The following is a 10,866-nucleotide window of genomic DNA, read 5'->3' on the forward strand; positions in this document are numbered from 1 at the left end:
CAAAGTTGAGTGAGGATGATGGTTAAGCATTTCTCATCCTAAGGAGCTACTATGGCAGCTGCAGAAGGCTCCCACAGTCTGGTTGTGCTCTGAATAACCTCTCTCACTATGGTTCACATTAAAAATTTTGATTATCTGTCAGACTGCTGCTCCCCTTCTCTTCAGCTATCAGAGTTGCGACACTCTGTAGAAGTCATTTACTTGCCAGTGGTACTGTTAGCCCTTTGTGAACAATTAAGCTGAGGTCAGAGGTTGTAATATATCAAATTTGCGGACCATATTAAATTTTATTTTTACTGAAAGGAATTTTTGTCTCTTTTATCAGGAGGAAAATTAAGCTGTGAACTGGAATTCCATCAGGCTGTCTACTGTAAAGCCCCGTGGCTTTAGAAAAGGGGCAGTAGTGGTCAGAAATGACACTCAAAAGGTAAATTTATTTCTTTTTTATTAAAAAGGATAAGTTATGACCTGTACAGTATATCTTAAAGAAGGAGGGATGTTAACACAATAAACTGCATTTTTCCATTTCTTTTAAAAAGCCTGATTTTGCCAGGCCAGAGAAGCTCTGAATTGGAGGGAAAGGGATGCTAAGCTACCACTGAAGCTGCAGAGTATGGCCTTACTGAGTCTCTATGCCTGCCCCACCACAGAAACTTCTGGTTTTGGTTTTTGGAAGAAATGTAAAAGGTTCTCTTCTGGTCTGAAAACAATATAGAATTATTAGCTAAATATTCTACCTATGCAATTATAAATGAACAAGCAGCTCAGGATAGGTTTTTGGAAAAGATTTTCTGTTTGATTCTGAAGCTGGAAGTTTCTTGAGGTAAAGTTTTTAAAATCTTTGCAAACACTCTCAGTCTGGGCCTTTTCTCTCACCAAACCCACCAGAAGTTTTGCTCCTTAGAGATTGCTTTCCAAAGTTTGTTCAAACTTACTGTCTGTGGATTTTTTGCCATTCTAAATAATTAGAATTTCCATTTAATGAATGGAAACAATGTTATTATAAAACCAAACTACAGTGAAACCCTGTGTTGTTCATTTGTTTCCAGAGAACAGAGAATCTGGGATACCTGGTCAGCACCCAGCCAGGCTGATGCTGCCTTTCACGTCTCTGGGGCTGTATTTTATAAATTAGATTGTTTAGTTTGTCTTCTGGGCCTACACGTGCAGTGTGTGTGCTTATTCTCTTCCTATAAGATAACCCTTCCTGTGCTGCACATAAATCAAGGTACATGTGTGAGGCTCAGGAGCCTGCATGCTGACCTTGTCACTCCCTGCACAACCTGCTCCCTTTGCACAGCTTTGGCCACCTGTGGGTTACACACAGACGTGGTTGACTTTGTGCACAGTGGCTGATGATATCAAATTAGGCTGCAACAATCCAAGAACCTTTTGTTTTTCTGTAGGATTAAAGGATTGCCCTGCTATATTTGGTGGGGGTTTCTCCTCCCCTCTTTGCTGCACAGTGTTATATTCCACTCATCCGTATCTCCTATGTTTCCACCCTGAAGAAGGCGGAATTTCAGCAGCAAGAAAATGGTTTCTATTGTGCTCTGTATAATTTGAAAAACACCCTGTGGGATGAATTGTGCAATTTTAATATTCATTATCTCAAATGCAGACAATAGAATAGACCTTAGTAGGAAAGACTGATTAGCAGATTACTGTTCAGCTTGGCACATTATTTGATGATAAGTGGGTAAAACAGTTTCTCAGGACCTGAGTTTTTGGTATTAAAAATGAAATGTAATGGCTGTGTGGGAACCATTCTTCAGTAAACATACATGGGAGCTCACAGGCCATGCACAGGTAGAACTGACTTCCTTTGGAACTCTTAGGCCTTACTGGTTTAGCAGCTGAGACCAAGGGATTTCTGTTGCTCCCTCCAACTTTAAATGAAAGACTGGATAAGGGGAGCATGAAATCAGTCCATAAACTAAATGGTAATGTTTTAATTATAATTCTATTGTTATTCTTCTTATTTGTCTATTTGTAATTGTATAGTTTGCATATTCATTCCTGTCTTTCCCTGAAAAGGTTTTGTTGTTGTGGTGGGTTTTTTTGTTTTGTTTTGTTTTGTTTGTTTGGCAAAAGTTTGACTCCAAAACTTTTTGTCATTAAAAGGCTATAAGGGAAAGAAAGAAATAAAAAAAAGGGCTGTTTTTCCTACATTCAAAGATTTCTGTGGGATAAGGATACAAGGTGTATATAGTTTTGTAGAAATAGAGACACTAAGATTTTGTAGACAAGAGCAAATGAAATTATGTTTGGTGGCATGATTAAGGAGTGTGATAAAATTTAGCCAAGGCAAAAAACTCTTGTAACCATCACCCACATGCATTCAAAGTAACCTGATAATTTTTGTAAAGGTTGTAGTACTTGACAGTTCCTTTCTTCAAGTTAAGTCTTCTGGGGTATTCATTCTGTTAAAAACTGCAGTGAAATTCAGCACTACATGCTGGCTTAGTTCCTTTCCCATAGAAGACAATATTTAACAAAATTTTCTTTTCTTTCTTTTTAGCAAATAGCATGTAATTAGTAGAATTCCAGTTCCTGTGAAAGAGAGAATATGCTTTTACTTCACACAACCATCTAAGGAAGTAAGCTCATCTCCTTGTAGAAAAACTATCACATCTACAATCTTCTTGACTAGTTCTTTATGTCCTCCTGTCAAACGTTATTCTTACTACATGGACACTTGTCAAGGCTTTGTGTCAGAATGCCTCAGACTCATAAGAGCCTGCTGAGACAGTGCAGAAAGGTGTAATTTCCATGGCTGCTTTGACAGGAACTGGGACTCTGCCTCTTGTTCTGAGGTTAGGATGGACAGTGGTAGAGGGTTTCTTCAAGCCTAAGCCAACCTCAGGTGTGGGAGGTGGGAGGAACTGAAGCAGCTTTGGGGTAGTGCCTGGGACTTGGGAAAGATTGACTTGAGGAACGTTTTCTTTCATGCTCAAGTTAAAGTAACAGTCAATCCAAGCAGCAGCCTCTGATGCCTGCCCACAATTACAGTGTTCTGTGCAGCTACTACACCAGACCAGGGAGCAGGGGGAGTCACTGCAGCCTTCACTCATGTAACCTGTCTGCAGCTGTCAGTAGAGATGCTGGAAAGCAAGTGCCCATCACAGATTTTTCCTGGTGCCATCAGATGATGTGTTGTGACTAAAAGGGCTTCCAAGGCTGAGAAAAGAACAGGCTACAACAGACAATATTTAATAAATGCATCCTGAGATTTTTCAGTAATTTCCATGCTTACACATAATATATTTTAAAATAGCTGTGCTTGCCTATCTACTTTCTTTCCCTAGTTTATGCTGTCTCTGGGCCTGAGAACTTTGTCTTTCCATTGTGAACTATCTCACAGACAGCATAATGAAAAACCAATCCCCTTGCTTCTAGTTAATGAATAGTCTCTAGTGTTTTGTTTTTTTTTTCAGGAAAGAGTGTTAAAGAAAGCCTAGCTTTCAGCTATTAAAAATATTCAATGACATTTATGACAGATTTTCCACTTCTTCTTTCCTGCTGCATATAATCTTCAAGATCATTAAAGGGAAATTCTGAGATTTCCCATGCTCAGTGCTAATGTAGCACTTGTTTCATAATGAAGCTTGAAATGGTGTTTTTTTTCTCTGCACATGATTAATGCTAAAGTCCACATCCTTATCTGATAGAAAACACCCAGAACTCCACTGGAGTAAATGAAGTTAGGATAATTTGCATCAGTTGAGAATGTGACCCTGTATCAGGCTGATATTATCCTGCCTGTTACCGTATAGACACCAGCTGGGGTGCTGTTGTTTCACTCCTGTGTGGGTTAGGAAGGGTCTCAGTGGGGGAGAATGAAAGTGGAGAATGGTCTTTGCTAGCCCAAGTTAGGGATAAGCTGTCTGAAGTATAGGACGATTGAAATAAAAAGGAAAACTCACCATGACTTAGTGAGGTGCAACTGAAAAGATCTGAACCTTGTGAGGTTGCTCTTGCTGTTACTCCAGAGGGATCAGTGCTCACAGGAATTCCTCCAGCCCATGTCTGTGATGAGGGATGGGAAATTTCTCCCAGGCCCTGGTGGTTTAAGGTCGAACTAAACTGCTTAGGGGGTGTATTCAAAGCCACCTGGAGGCTCTAACTACTACTGTGCAAAATGCCCTGTTCCTCAGGTGGAGCTGGCAAGAACCAGTTCTTCAGCTGCAGCGTTGGCTTTCTATTTGCATTTGGATGGAAACCAAGAGGTTGTTTTTTTCTCTCTGACTTTGAATAGAACTCTCTCCTCCTTTAAGCTGCCCTACTTCTTAAGCAGTGATGCTGTTTGCAGTGCTGTAGCTACCTGCTTCTGGGCTTTTGTTTCAGAACACTTGTGCCATAATATTCCCCTCCAGAGGTGTCTTGCTAGAGGCACTGTCTCCCCTCCAGTCCCGAGGAGAACACAAGTCCCTGTAGCACAATAGAAACTTCTGGGGTTGTCATTCTGTCCAGCATGACTGAAATAGCTGTAAAATATGATGTGCATTTTTAGTAGGTTATGACTGTGTTCCTTGAGCTGAGGGAAAAGAGTGTATACAGCAAAATAGGTGAAGTTTTCTACTCAATTTTTTTTACCCTAAATAAATTTTTGCAGTAATTTTTCACAAATAATCTTTAATTAAATAAAGCTTTATAAATATTCAATCCAGGCATTGTTTAAATCAGAACAGATTTCCTGTTCAATTGAAGGAGGTCAGACTGGGGCTCCGAGTGAAAGTCAATAGCTTTTAGTTCCTTTCTCCTTCGTGCCCCATCCAGCACTTACACATAAGAGAGCTGGCCAGATGTGAGCTGTGATTCAAGAAGGATGGGTATGCCTCAGAAACCATTGCTCCAGCTGTCTCAGGCTGTTCTGGAGATCCAGAAGTTTGAGCTCTTCAGCCCAGGGATAGAGAATTACAAATGTGTGCTGAAATAGAAGCCAGAGTTCAGGGTGAGGACACAGGAGAACAAAGACCATTGCTGTGGGAGAATTATAATAAATGGCATGAAACAATGCACGATCATTTCAAATTCTTGCCAAATGTGACTTGTGATTGTCACTTTATCTTGGGAATATGGTCTGCTACAAAAACCAAACCTGACCAAAACAAAAAAAAAAACCTCAGAAAAAAGAACCCAAACCAAAAAATCCAAAACACAAGCTCACCCAAAAAAACACCAAACCAAAAAATCCCCAAAAACAAAGAGAAAAAAAGAGAGAAGCTGATGATTCTTTGGAATTAAAGGTTTAGGATATGACATGGAGAATTAGACATGGGCCTCCTGTTAGCAAGAATGTTGACCTCCCTGCATAGTTCTGAAAATAAACCCTATCTCCAGCTCAGCTGGATTTTTTGCTTCCACTGAAGAACAAGTATAGATATCACCAGGGAAGAGGGTAGATCTCATGAATGGAAACTTTTGATGTAATTTTCAAATGCAGTTGTAAACCTGACTGTTGACATGTAGGTGTCCACGCCCATAATACTTACAAACCACGATATGTGTGTGCCTAGTTTTTATGGTGGCAATAAAATATTGCCAAACATTTCATGGTAAATTTTTAGGCTTCATCAATTATTGCTAAAAAGAGGGGTAAAAAGGCAACTTTAGCAGAACTGAGAGAGTAATGCATAAAAAACCCTGTTTTTTACCATGGATTAAGAGTCAAAAAGCTGTTCTGTAACATTCTGGACCCCTCAAGAATCTTTATCATATGCATGTACTTCTGGCAGGTAGCTCCACTGAAGTCTGGGCAAGTGATGATGACACTCTGAAGTCAATAGAAGAGTAAGGTGGCAGTAAAACCTAGTGTACAAAATACTAAACTGGGACACTCAGCATCAAGTCCCATTGCAGCACTGGCTGTGATTTGGATTCTGTCAGCCTCAGTTTCCTCCTGTGTAAACAGCAATGATCTCTTTTGTGAAGTTCTTTGAGGTCTGCAGAAGAAAAGTATTGTAAAAAGCCTTGCTTGCTATTATGCATATCTTCAAAACAAAGCTTAATGCTTCAGCTCTTTGCTGGGTTGGGTGAGTGTGCTGAGCACTTTGTGTGATCAAGCTGTAGATTACATAGGCAGTGGTTTGTAATAAGAGCCTTATCAGTAACAAAAACCCTTCTGTCATTATCAGACAAGCAACAATCGCATTTTAAAATGGTTGCCAAATGTGTTTATTTGAAGACGGTTGTTTCTACCATGGCTCAAACCATTGTGTGGCAAGTGTTCAATTGCTTCCCACTAAAGCCAACCTTTATAGCTTGGAAAACTGGTAGATAAATGTCAGTTTCTGCCATAATTTGTGGAATCAATACAAACTGAGTCAAAGAATCACAAACAGTAATGTGAAAATAAAATGATCTGTGTTATGGTTTTTAAGTAAATGATGATAAACTAATAAATGCCATTAGCTGCTGCCATTACTTTGTTGAATTTAGCTGATGTTACTGTGTTGACTTTAAAAGCTATCAGCTTAACTATATAAATCCATTTGACATGTCTTTATTCAGATAAAACTTTAATACTGCAAGTGTAGCAAATTAGATGCAAATGCTCTTTTTATTTTAAGTATATTTAAAGCTGCCTTTTCAATGCAAATTTTACAGGAAATCTCAACAAGCTAGGACAGACATCTTAGCTGTCAGCATGCAGCACTTTCATTTCGGTCTCAGGCATAGGAGCTGCGTTTTTTCCCTGCAGACTGAGATAATTAAAACTACAGAGAGATGGTTTTAAATATACATGATACACAGTTACTTAAATTGTGGGATAATGCATAAATGCAGCCCTTAACATTTTTTGATAGCACAACATTGACCAGATAACATAGCAGAGTGGATTCTAGAAAAAAAAATCCTTTTGTAAACAGTTTAATGTTTTGGGTTCTTTTTCTTTTTATTTTTTTTTTTTCTTGCTTTTCACTTGAATTATTGTGGAGACACAGAAATACCAATTCGAAATCCAGTCTGTGAATGCCCTCATTAAAAAGATACTGATACTATTAACTTTTTTTTTCTTTTTTTTTTTTTAATTATGCCTTAACTTCTTTGTTTTTGAGTAGTCCATAACCTCCTTGGAATACATATCTATTTCAGCTTTCATTTGCTGAACCCTCTGAATGAGTTTATCCAAACAATGTGAATTTACTCAGATCTTTTTAAAATCCCACATCTCTTGTGGTTGATAAAGCTGACTTTAGCTAAGAAGAGTTGGATCAGGGTGATTTAAATTTCACAGTGAAAATGATAAGGGCTTTACTAGAAATAATAAGCACATTCAAATACTGTCATGGGCAAACAGTGGAATGTGCAGTGAGAAATTTGGCAAGGCTAGTCTTTTTCAATGTTGATTTAATGAAGTAATGGATAGTAAAATAGAAAAAAAAGAGACTTGCATTCAGAAGTAAACTTATGTTAATTCCATATCAGTAGTTTTATAAAGCTTTATTAATTAAAAAGCAGCATTAATGCTCTAATAACTTTTTAAATGTCACGCTGTTTAAAAACAACAAAAACCCCAAACCAACCCACCAGCTAGGGAAGAAGAGTCGTCTCTTTAAGCAGTTCTGTACGAAGTGGCTGAGTGATACCCTCTTATTGTCAGGAATCACATTTCAGTTTTTTGAGCCTGAGGATGGCTTGTGTTTCAGGGGGAAAAAAAGAAAAAAAAAAAAGAAAAAATTTAAAAGCTCATATCTATTTAAGCTCCAGGGCAAGCGATAATTGTCCCCAGTTAAAATCGTTTTGAACATTTGCTTGTCGATTTAGAGAACACAGAGCCTCACCTTTCTCATTCAAATGATGCCCGGAACCTGCACAGCCCCAATTGCAGAGGAAGGCTTGTCTGGAGACCTTCCATTTGCGGGACCAAAAGGATCGATGAATCCAGGGGTGCTTTTGAGCGATGATGCTTTTGGCCATGGCTGTGGGATAGGGCAGGGAGAGGGGCAGGACCAGCCAGGAGAAAACAAAGTTATTTTTCGAGGCACTCTTTCAGGCTTTATTCCCTTTATTCACAGGGTTTGTATACGGTAGGGAACTGGCATCCAGAATTAGTGTGGTCTGATGAGTGAGGCATTTGGGGAAAAAAAAATAAAGCAAATCACTTTCAAGAAGAGGCGAGGGAGAAGAAAAGAGAAGAAACATCACTGTTGCCAAAGGGCTGAGGTTAAGGATCCCTCTGTGCAATTTAACAGTTTTTAATTCCTACATTTTAATGCCTCGCAGGCCATTGTGTCAGTCTACTTTAGCTCCTTCAAGGAGCCATCTCCGTGCTGCCGAGTGGATTATCTCCCGGAGGGGCGGCCGGCTCCCCCCGCTCGGGGACCGCATCCATCACCCCGGGCGCTCGCTGCCCGCGCTGCGCCCCGGCTCCGGGCTCCCGAACCGCTCCGAGCGCCGCCTCACACTCTGACTGGGGTACACTTTCTATTTCACAGGTGCCCCTATGATCTTCCTTTTCCTATTTTTTTTTTTTTTTTCCTTGAGGATGGTGGTAAAAATCTAATAGAAGGCTTCCTTCCATCAGCGCAGAGGAGAAGTGGTCATTAGCAGACACGGAGAGATCAATACTCCTGCCCAACCTTTCTGGTTGCAGTTCCAGTCAGTAATTATATAGCTGTTATAAACCCATGAATATCGTGTATAAGGAAAAACTAATCTCTTCAAAACAGCTTATTTCCATAGTTAATGACTGGAGAACTACAATTGACTTTGTCACTGACAACTTCTTTGTGTTTGATAAGCAGATTTTGTAGAATAAAATTATTCTAAGGTTAAAAACAAGAACAAGAACAAAACAAACAAACAAAAAAACCCCAACCAAAACCTTATGAGGTAAAATTCCCCCATCCACCATCACGCATATTTCCTGCATTTGGCTCATTACTGGACAAGTATGTCCTTTAAGATCCAGAGATTAATGAGCCATTTTACGAGACTAATACATTTTAAATTTTAACACTGGAGTTTGCATATATAATTGTACAATTATACGTTCGTTTAGATTTTTTAAAGATAACTAATCACAGGTGACTAGAACTGTGTGAAAAGGCAGAATTTATGTTTCTCCTGCTGTAGGAGTACTAAATCATGCAGGAACTGAAATTGTTTTCCATATGACAGATAGCTCAGGCAAGATTAGCCAGTCACTGTTTCAGATATAATGCTTTTTTTATTATGCATACTTGATGTGGGACTATTATATTTGTAACATATATTTCTGCATGAAGCAAATTAACTATTATGTAATGCAAGGACCAAGAAAGAATATCATTAGTTCTTGCTATCCTGCAGTTTTGAGCAGCTGGTGAAATATATACCAGTCATCCAACAGCTAGCTTCATGTTAACATGTATAACAAAGCCGGAACGATTCCTGTTTGACAGAACTTTACCATGTAGTAATAAATAAGGCTGAATTATTGATGGTGAATAACTGCTAATATTATTATGACCTCAATTAAGTGCTTTTTTTCAGACACATTAGCAACAAAAGGTCTTCTCTTTGCTCATTGCTGGTTTTTTCAAGTTCCACTTTGCATTAAAATCGAATTGATCAAACCTATTTGCCATTTCGCTGTAAGTGGGTAACCATAATGGGTAATCTATCAGCATGGTGCTCCCCTTAAAGCTATTAACACCTTTTGTTGTTTTACTCAAGTTTCTAAACGTGCTGAGAGGTTCAAAAAGGCAAACCCTACAATCTGTTAGGATTGCACAGAGCTGTGACTTGTGGCACTCTTTTAATTACCATACTTTTTAAACTCTACGGTTAAATACTGATATTTCTGACACTAAGTAATTCTTTATTTACTTATGAAGCTGTGAGACAGCTAAATTAAAGCTGATTAGCAAGATGGCAGCTCTGCTGCTTGCAGCTGAGGTGAGTATAGCTGCAGCATGGCATCTCCCCTCAGCTCGCTGCTTGACTCTTAGTCACTGCGGCTGAGATCACTCAACAGCAAGACAAATAAAGGGAGCTTAGAGTTTTTTACCCTTTGGCAAATTGGCAAATTGTGTTAGTTACATGGATATGTGTGTACAGTGTGGAGCAGTCTGTTTGTGAGGGAGCTTTATAAAGGCAGAAGGAGTTAATTTCTAGGGACAGGCTGTGTAGTGTGCATGCTTGGGGAGTTGTGGGATTACACTCATTAAAAAAGTGAAGAGCTAATGAAATAATCAGAGGAAGAATGAATAAACTGGAGAATACAAATATGGGCCGGCTGTCTCAGCAAGATTGTCTCTTCTTCCACTTGAGTCTGTTGAAGATGGCCACCCTTCTGTAACCATTCCTCAAGTTTCAGCATCTGGATTTTGGAGCTGCCTTATTAATATTTGTACAGAGCTGAATGGCAAAAGCTAGAGAAAATTCCTCATTTACCTGCTCAAGTCAAGTCTAGGCCAAGAGCCCTGGTGGTATAAGGCTAATGCAATGGCCAAGTCAAAGTATGTGGTGCCTGTGTTCATCAGCACAAATGGTAATGTTCTTAATGAAAATCTCAAAATAAAACCCTGGACAGAGCAAGCAGGGGAATCCTTTATTCCTGCACAAGCTCTTTTTATTTTTAACTTTTCCTTTTACTTTATTGGTTTTGGGTTTTTTTTGTGCATGTGTGTGTGAAGGTGATGGTATTGTAGTTTGTTCTTGTTTTTGTTTTTATTTTTAATATTTTCTGTTCTGTTGCTCCTCCAGTATCTTTAATGAGCGTGTCTTATGCATGGAGAAACCCAGCTGGAGATGTGCTTCCTCAATGGATTACATAATGGGAAGGAGCTGCTGTCAGCCCAGAGCAGAGGCTCCTGTTCCACCGTGGGTTCAGGAGAAGTGGGAGCACCTCGGTGAAAACCTCTGTACAGGGTTTGT

At 39.3% G+C, this 10,866-nt stretch overlaps 1 long non-coding RNA gene across 7 annotated transcripts in view; it reads left to right on the top strand.

Moving 5' to 3' along the window:
- LOC146766425 (uncharacterized) overlaps positions 1-10,866 on the top strand; it is a 202,243-nt gene that overhangs the window by 48,960 nt on the left and 142,417 nt on the right. For 6 of the 7 annotated variants that reach the window (XR_014957749.1, XR_014957753.1, XR_014957752.1 and 3 more), the window contains one exon: positions 326-10,860. This is a non-coding gene — a long non-coding RNA (uncharacterized LOC146766425). The remainder of the gene's footprint in view (positions 1-325; positions 10,861-10,866) is intronic. The other variant, XR_014957751.1, reaches the window with a different exon arrangement.

The sequence above is a fragment of the Lonchura striata genome, chromosome 11, assembly GCF_050655825.1.
Source record: "Lonchura striata isolate lonStrDom1 chromosome 11, ASM5065582v1, whole genome shotgun sequence".
NCBI lineage: Eukaryota > Metazoa > Chordata > Aves > Passeriformes > Estrildidae > Lonchura > Lonchura striata.